This window comes from Palaemon carinicauda, chromosome 3 (assembly GCF_036898095.1).
Source record: "Palaemon carinicauda isolate YSFRI2023 chromosome 3, ASM3689809v2, whole genome shotgun sequence".
Classification (NCBI taxonomy): domain Eukaryota; kingdom Metazoa; phylum Arthropoda; class Malacostraca; order Decapoda; family Palaemonidae; genus Palaemon; species Palaemon carinicauda.
The window spans coordinates 39,779,207-39,786,706 of record NC_090727.1 but is presented as its reverse complement, the minus strand read 5'-3'; the positions used below and the strand labels follow the sequence as shown (position 1 = coordinate 39,786,706).

General features: G+C 48.7%; 1 long non-coding RNA gene across 1 annotated transcript in view; it reads left to right on the top strand.

Moving 5' to 3' along the window:
* Positions 1–7,500, top strand: part of LOC137637093 (uncharacterized) — a 10,996-nt gene that overhangs the window by 784 nt on the left and 2,712 nt on the right. The window contains exon 2 of the long non-coding RNA XR_011043382.1: positions 1–55. This exon is cut by the window's left edge and continues 73 nt beyond it. This is a non-coding gene — a long non-coding RNA (uncharacterized lncRNA). The remainder of the gene's footprint in view (positions 56–7,500) is intronic.

Genomic DNA, 7,500 nt, shown 5'->3' with positions numbered 1-7,500 from the left:
CCCTGAATGCTTCAAATTTCCAGTTGATTTACTTCTAAGTTCTGAGTATTATAAGGTTAACAACATTTTTTTCCTTATTTACATTACACTTGAGCTGTATAGATGGCGTTCATTACTGTTATCTATTTTTTTTTTAATATATGGTGGCACTTTTCAGTACTTAAGATTGTAATACACACACATTGTTCTCTAGTCTTTGGTAGTGCCATAGCCTCTGTACCATGGTCTTCAACTGTCTTGGGATAGAGTTCTCTTGCGTGAGGGTACTTTCGGGGACGTTATTCTTGTTTATATAGAAGATATTTATTTTATTGTTGTTACTGTTCTTAAAATATTTCATCTTTCCTTGTTTCCTCTCCTCACTGGGCTATTTTCTCTGTTGGAGCCCCTGGGCTTATAGCATCTTGCTTTTCCAACTAGGCTAGTAACTTAGTAATTAATATCAATGACAATAATCATATTACACGCACACACATATATGTATATAAAACGGATTTTGAGCGAAGCGAAAAATCTATTTTTGGGTGAGATAGCCATGGCGTCCTGATGGAAGGTTCCTGTTTGGTAGCTTCCTTGGGTATAAGACTACTAAGATATTCCCAGAGAATTTAACCACAGGTTATCACAGAATTCTAACTTCTGGAGCGAGTATCTCAAAGGTTTCCCTTTAAGACATCGTAATACAACAGGGGACACGCATGTCTGGTCGTGCCACATAGCTATCTCCACCCCGAACAGAGTTAACGCTTCGGTGTGTAAGGGCTGAGAATAGCTGGGAGCCGTTCCACAGCTAATCTCACTCGTGGCTACTACTGATACTCGAGACGTAAACAAACGGACGCCATTGCTCTAATGACGTCACGCGCGTCTTTATCCTGGCGCCAGTTGCTGCCCATCACCATGATACAATTGTGTAGGGTGGGAACAAACTGAACGAAGTAGTAGGGAGGGTCCATCAGGACGCCATGGCTATCTCACCCAAAAATAGATTTTTCGCTTCGCTCAAAATCCGTTTTTTGGGCTCAAGCCATGGCGTCCTGATGGAAGAGTACCAGAGAATCAATGTATCGTGGTAGATTTTCCCCCAGAGGTAAGTGCCTAGGCATTGACAAAACAGCAAAGTAATCTTAGGTAAGAACCATAGGAACGAAGTATCCTGCCCCCCATTGGTAGGAAGTTCCCATGGGCTATGCCGACGTCAAAGTGGTATTGAAGGGCTATTCATCTTGACAGAAGAGCTTTTAAGAGCTTAGAGATGAAGCAGAATGTTTGATATTTGTATAGGAACATTCTGAAGTAGGCCAGTGGTGGTTGGGCACTGTGTGTAGAGTTCATCTCCTGATTATCAGAAGTAAGTATTCGTGTAGGAACCTTACTGAGACAAGGTGAATATAATTTAGGAATAGACATCTTAAATTCTTCATGACCATAAGAAAGGAGGAATAAATAAAACTATGACAGTATGTATTTCATAGTAAGTAGGAGCTGAAAGAGACGCATAAGTAATAAAATAGAAATTTTATTTCACAATGCAGAAATTAAATAATTTACAGCAAAAGTAAAGTTCATTTACAGTAATAATAATGTACATAGAAATAAAGGCTTGCTCTTGAATCTGAAAGGGAATTTCAGGACTAGTAGGTACTCGTTCTCGAGGAACGCAAGTCTTTAAATAACACATCATGCTCAAGGCATGCGGCACTTGTGTGACACTATGACATTTCCCCTGGGATAAGAACAGTTATAAAAGCACTAAGTGTTTTTAGACATCACTATGAATCACTCGAGGGTCAACATAGGCACCCGAAGAGTTAGAGTCCCAAGTAACTCACTGTTCTACGCAGAGTTAGGTGCAGGTTTCATAACACTACCTGCGGCTACCACAAAATGTTTGATTTCGTGCACTTGTTTCGCATAATGTTTAAAGAAAACTCGCGAGGACTTCCAGCCCGTAAAGTTCTTAAGGCTCTCGAAGTCCATGCTCTGAAAGAAGTTGAGAGAAGATGCCACTTTTCTAGGATCATGACCAGCGGGTGTACTGTTCGGATCCGCTCTGCGAATGAAGTAGGTGATTTTCGCTCTTAATTGTTTCAGTGACAGGTCGCTGCCCGATGTTTCTCCTTTGAAGAGTTGGCCTCCACCAAAGTTTGAAGTTCTGCGAAGATAGACCTTGAGACTCTCTACTGGACATAGAGAGACATCCTCCTTCAGGGGGCATATTCTCCAAGGGCCCCATCTTTTGGTGGGTAATTCATTTTTGGCGAGAAACGTCGGATCAGGGGAGAGGGTCACTTCTCCTGAATCAGCAAACAGGATGTGTCCCTCTTCTCTTGATAATGCCACTATTTCGCTGACTCGAGCTCCCGAGGCGAGAGCAAATAAAAATATAACTTTCTGAGTCAGATCCTTGAGGGGGCATGAATCATTGTCCAAGTTGGAGGCGAAATGGAGCACCTTGTCTAGTGACCAGGAGATCGGTTTCGGAGGGGGTGCTGGGCGTAGGCGAGCACATGCTTTCGGCAGTTTGTTAAAGATGTCGTTGGACAGATCAATTTGGAAAGCATATAGAATTGGTCTAGTCAAAGCCGATTTGCAGGTTGAAATCGTATTGGCTGCTAATCCTTGTCCATGAAGGTGAATGAAGAAGGACATACAGAAATCAATGGTGATTTCTTTAGGATTTTTTGCTTTAACAAAGGAGACCCATTTCCTCCAGGATGATTCGTATTGCCGTCTCGTGGATTCGGTCTTGTATTCCTCTAGGAAGTCTAGACTTTTCTTCGAGATCCCAAACCTCTTCTTTGCGGCAAGGGAGAGAAAATCATGAGATGAAGGTCCTTGATTTTCGATGATGAAGCGAAGACAGTCGACTTCTGTACTTGTTGAGAGAGAACTGGGCCCGGGAGAGGGATCAGCTTGGGCTGCAGCTCCAGGACCAGGGGGTACCAGTTGCTCCGGGGCCACTTGGGAGCCACTAGGGCCGCTGTCCCTTTGAAGGTTCTCAGTTTGGAGAGGACTTTCAACAGAAGGTTGGTGGGAGGGAACAGGTATATCTTCGACCATCTGTTCCAGTCCAGTGACATGGCGTCCACCGCTTCTGCTTTGGGGTCCTCGTACGGGGCTACGTACAGAGGAAGTTGATTGTTGTCGCTCGTTGCAAAGAGATCTATCTGAAGTTCTGGGACTTGATGAGAGATGAAGGAGAATGATCTTGCGTCTAGAGACCATTCCGACTCTATCGGGTTTGTCCGAGATAGAGCATCCGCTGTCACGTTGCGGAATCCTTGTAGGTGAACTGCAGACAGGTGCCACTTCTTCTTCTCCGCCAGACGGAAGATTGGGAGAAGCACCTGATTTATCTGGGGCGATCTTGAGCCCTGGCGATTGAGACAACGAACTACCACCGAGTTGTCTAGGGTTAGACGGATGTGGATCGAGGGCGGCGGGGATAGCTTCTTCAGAGTAAGAAGGACCGCCATGGCCTCCAAGATGTTTATGTGGAACGTCTTGAATAGTGGAGACCAGGTCCCTTGAGCTTGTTTCAGGTGGGAGTGACCTCCCCAGCCCTCCAGTGAGGCATCCGTGTGGATGTTGAGTGATGGAGGAGGGTGTTGGAGAGGAATGGACCTTTTTAGGGCCATTGCTTCCGACCACGGCTTTAGGAGGCGTCGAAGTCTGTTTGGAAGCCGTCTCTTGAGGTCTCTTCGAGCGATGGATGCCGATCGTCTCCAGACTCCCGCGGCATCCTTTAGCTGTGCACGAAGCACTGGGTTTGTCACTGAGGCGAATTGTAGAGAGCCTAGAACTCGTTCCTGCTGTCGTCTTGAAATGCGTTTGGATTTCAGTAGTCGCTTGACAGACCCTGCTATTTCCTTCCTTTTCTTCTGGGGGATGGAAAGGCGGTGTGACTGAAGATTCCAGTGGATTCCCAGCCACTGAAACTTCTGAGCCGGAGAGAGGCGAGATTTCTTCTCGTTGATCTTGAATCCCAGGTGTTCTAGGTACTGGGTAACTTCGTCGCAAGACTTTGTACACTCTTCGGGCGATGGAGCCCAGACTAGCCAGTCGTCGAGGTAGGCCATCACCTGGACGTTTCTTAGGCGGAGCTGTTGTACTATGGCATCCGCCAGCTTTGTGAAGATCCGAGGGGCCACATTGAGGCCGAATGGCATGGCCCGGAAGGCGTAGCTTTTTCTTTGGAGTCGAAATCCTAGGTAGGAGGAAGCGTGATGGTTCATTGGAATGTGCCAATAGGCATCCGCCAGGTCTATAGAGACCGTGTAGGAACCTTGAGGCAGAAGGGTCCTTATTTGTTGAAGCGTCAGCATCTTGAATTTGTTGTTCTCTATGAACTTGTTGAGGGGGGATAAGTCCAGAATGACTCTGAGCTTGTCTGAGTCCTTCTTGGGAACGCAAAACAGTCTCCCTTGGAACCTGGTGGACTTTACCTTCCTTATCACCTTCTTGTTCAAGAGGTCTAGAACATATTCTTCCAGAATGGGGGTTGATTGTTGAAAGAACCGCTGGAAGATTGGGGGTGGTTGCACCCAACTCCAGCCTAGACCGTTCTTGATGATGCTGTGTGCCCAAGGATCGAAGGTCCAACGATCCTGGAATTGGCGGAGTCTTCCTCCCACCGGAAGCACTTCATTGCTTCTGGTGTCCCGAGGACTTGTTGCCTCGGCCGCTAGCTCCCTTTCCTCCTCTACCTCTGGAGGGACGACGAGAGGCGTCTCTGCTTGCACCCCTGGACGAGCCTCTACCTCTGGCATGAAAGGTAGTGGATGGCTGCTCAAAGGCAGGGGTGAAGACCGGTGACTGTGACAACACCGGTTGGGGGACCAATTGAAAGGTCTGTTGTGGTTGGGCAACCACTTGGGAGGTAGCGGGTCCCGGAAACTGACGTCGTTGTTGACGTTGTTGGGGTTTCGGCTTCTGAGGTTTCCTCTTAGGCTGAGGTCCATCGTCCTGAGAGGTTTTCCTTTTTCTGGACATGCCCCACTTGTGGAGAAGGTTCCTATTCTCCGTGGCGGCTCTGTCAGTTATTTCCTTGACAAGGTCAAAAGGAAACAGGTGCTTTCCCCAGATGTTGGAGGAAATCAGCCTCCGGGGTTCGTGTTTCACGGTGGCACCGACAAACACGAATTCACGACAGGCTCTACGAGCCTTTATGAAATGGTACAAGTCCTTCATTACCGTGAGTAAGTGGGATTTGGCCAGTACCATGTAGTGATCAGGTACTGCTGTGTCACAGGCCATAACTTCAAGTTGGACTTGATGAGAAAGCGATGCCGCAAGCCTCTCCTTCGTGTCTTGTTCCCGGCGAAGGAGGTGATCATTGAGCTTAGGGAGGTCTTCATTAAACTGACGTCCGGCGACGTCAGGATCGAGCCTACCCACGACGAAAGTATGTTGGACATCTTTCCATTGTCTAGTGTCAGGGGGTGTCACGATGGAGAAGGGTCTGCACTCCTCCAGTGCAGGGCAGGGTTTTCCTTCTTCCGCCGCTTTAAGGCATGCAGCTAAGGCCTTTTCCAAGAATGGAAGAATCGCAGTGTCAGGTGCGACATATGTAGGATGCTTCTTGCTCAAGGCAGGAAGCTTAGAGCAGGTAAAGCCCCTGCTCTTAAATGCGGAGGCTAGCATAGCCTGGGCCTTTGCGAGATCGAACACTATCTCTTCTTTAGGTTCGGTCTCCTCTTTCGAGGCAGGTTCAGAACGAAGTCGGACGTAACAGTCCGGGTAGGCCTCGAAGCTTGGGAAGAACTCCACATCTTCCAACGGGACCGTGCCGATCTTGTCGCTAACAAAGATCCTGCCGGTCGCAATAACCATATGCTCTGCATACCTCCACGGGTTGGCATGAGAGCAAGCTGGGAGATCCTTGACCGAGATCTTCTTCGTGTCTCTGGATCCAATCATAGACCTGATGGACTCCTGGTTCTCCTTCAGTCTGTCGTCCATGACAGCTCTAATCAGTCGGATCAGTTCTTGGGTAGAAGAGGAAGGATCCGGGGTCGAGGAGGTAGACGGAAGGGACATTTCCGTCGGTGTAGGAGTAGGCGGAGGGATGGACGAGGGAGTAGCTCCAATCTCCGACTCGGTGTATTCCACCTTGTCTTCGTCCTCTTCGGCTCCTTGAGCCATAAGCGTCTTCTCCGTGTCTTCCGAGACGTCAGAGATCTGTTCATCATCCTCGGAATCCAAACGACACTCGTGCATGGACTGAGCCATGACCACATCAGGTTCCACCGTAATTTGGACAGTGGGGATTGCTTCCTTTGGAACCACTGAGTCAGGGGAGGCCTTAGGGAACAACAGGGACCTCAGTTCTTCGGTGGCCAGGTACGGTCCAGTAGCATTTCTCTGAAAACCACGCACCCACTTGCGCAGTTTTTCACGAGCAATGTCTCTAACCTCCGCTGAGGGAGGGTTATGGAAGGCCTCAACTAGGTAGGCCTGGCAGACCGTACATTCCAGTGGATTCCAGAACTTCCAATCCCCTTTCTTGTCTGAGCAAGGGGCGTGAGTCCTGCACGCCGTATGTCCGTAAAACTGCGAGCGTTTCACAGCACAGTAGGCGAAATCGCACTTCATCTGCTCCTCCTGTGGAAGAAAGAGAAAATGAGTATGGGGGAGTCATAGGAATGGCTCTTAAATTAAGTTAATATTAATCATTAATTTTAACTTAAGGAAGGTGTGATGCATAGAGAATGAAACAGTAAAGGAGAACACGCTCCATGCATCTCGCCTGGCTGGTTACCATAGGCTTGGTCCTGGGATAATCCAAATGACCGAGATCATTGGATATAGTTTCCTAGGATTCCCATTATATTGGAACTCCATGGAAAGCCAAGGACAAGGTTGGGATCGAATTCATTCGGTTCCCAGATAAGAGCCAGAAGGCCTCATTAAGGGTAACTGCTTCTGGTAACCAGCCGCGCTAAGATGCACATAGCATGCTGGAAATAGAAGAATGCAAAGAGACAGCATGATCACTAATAGAGCAGTACTAGGTACTGATCTTAGAAGCAAAGCAGCTTATCTATTTGCAAGGTAGGGCTATCTTAGTCTTATGATAGCTACAGAGAGGGGGTGCAAGTATTCTTGACGCCTCCGGGGCATCCGGCAAGCCGCCGGCACGCCGGAGCTCGCTCCAGCATAGATTCTGGCACTAGAACAGACAATTTTCAAAGTCAGTTAGATACCAGGATGGCGGCCGCCGGCACAACGGCGGCACGCCGGCAGGGAGCGGCGGCTCCGGCAGCCGGAGGATGCCGGATTGGTGACTGGGGTAAGGATGGTACAGGTAGTATCGGGTTGCCGGCAGTATATGCCGGCACTCCGGAGATCGACCGGCAAGCGGACGATTAGATAGGAGTAGGAGAGCTGCCGGTAGAAGCCGGCGGCAGCCGGCAGTCCCTCGGTACACGGGGGGCTGGCGGCAAGGGTAGGGAAGTCACCAAGAGGGAGGCAGGTATTGCCGGCAGTAGAGGCGGC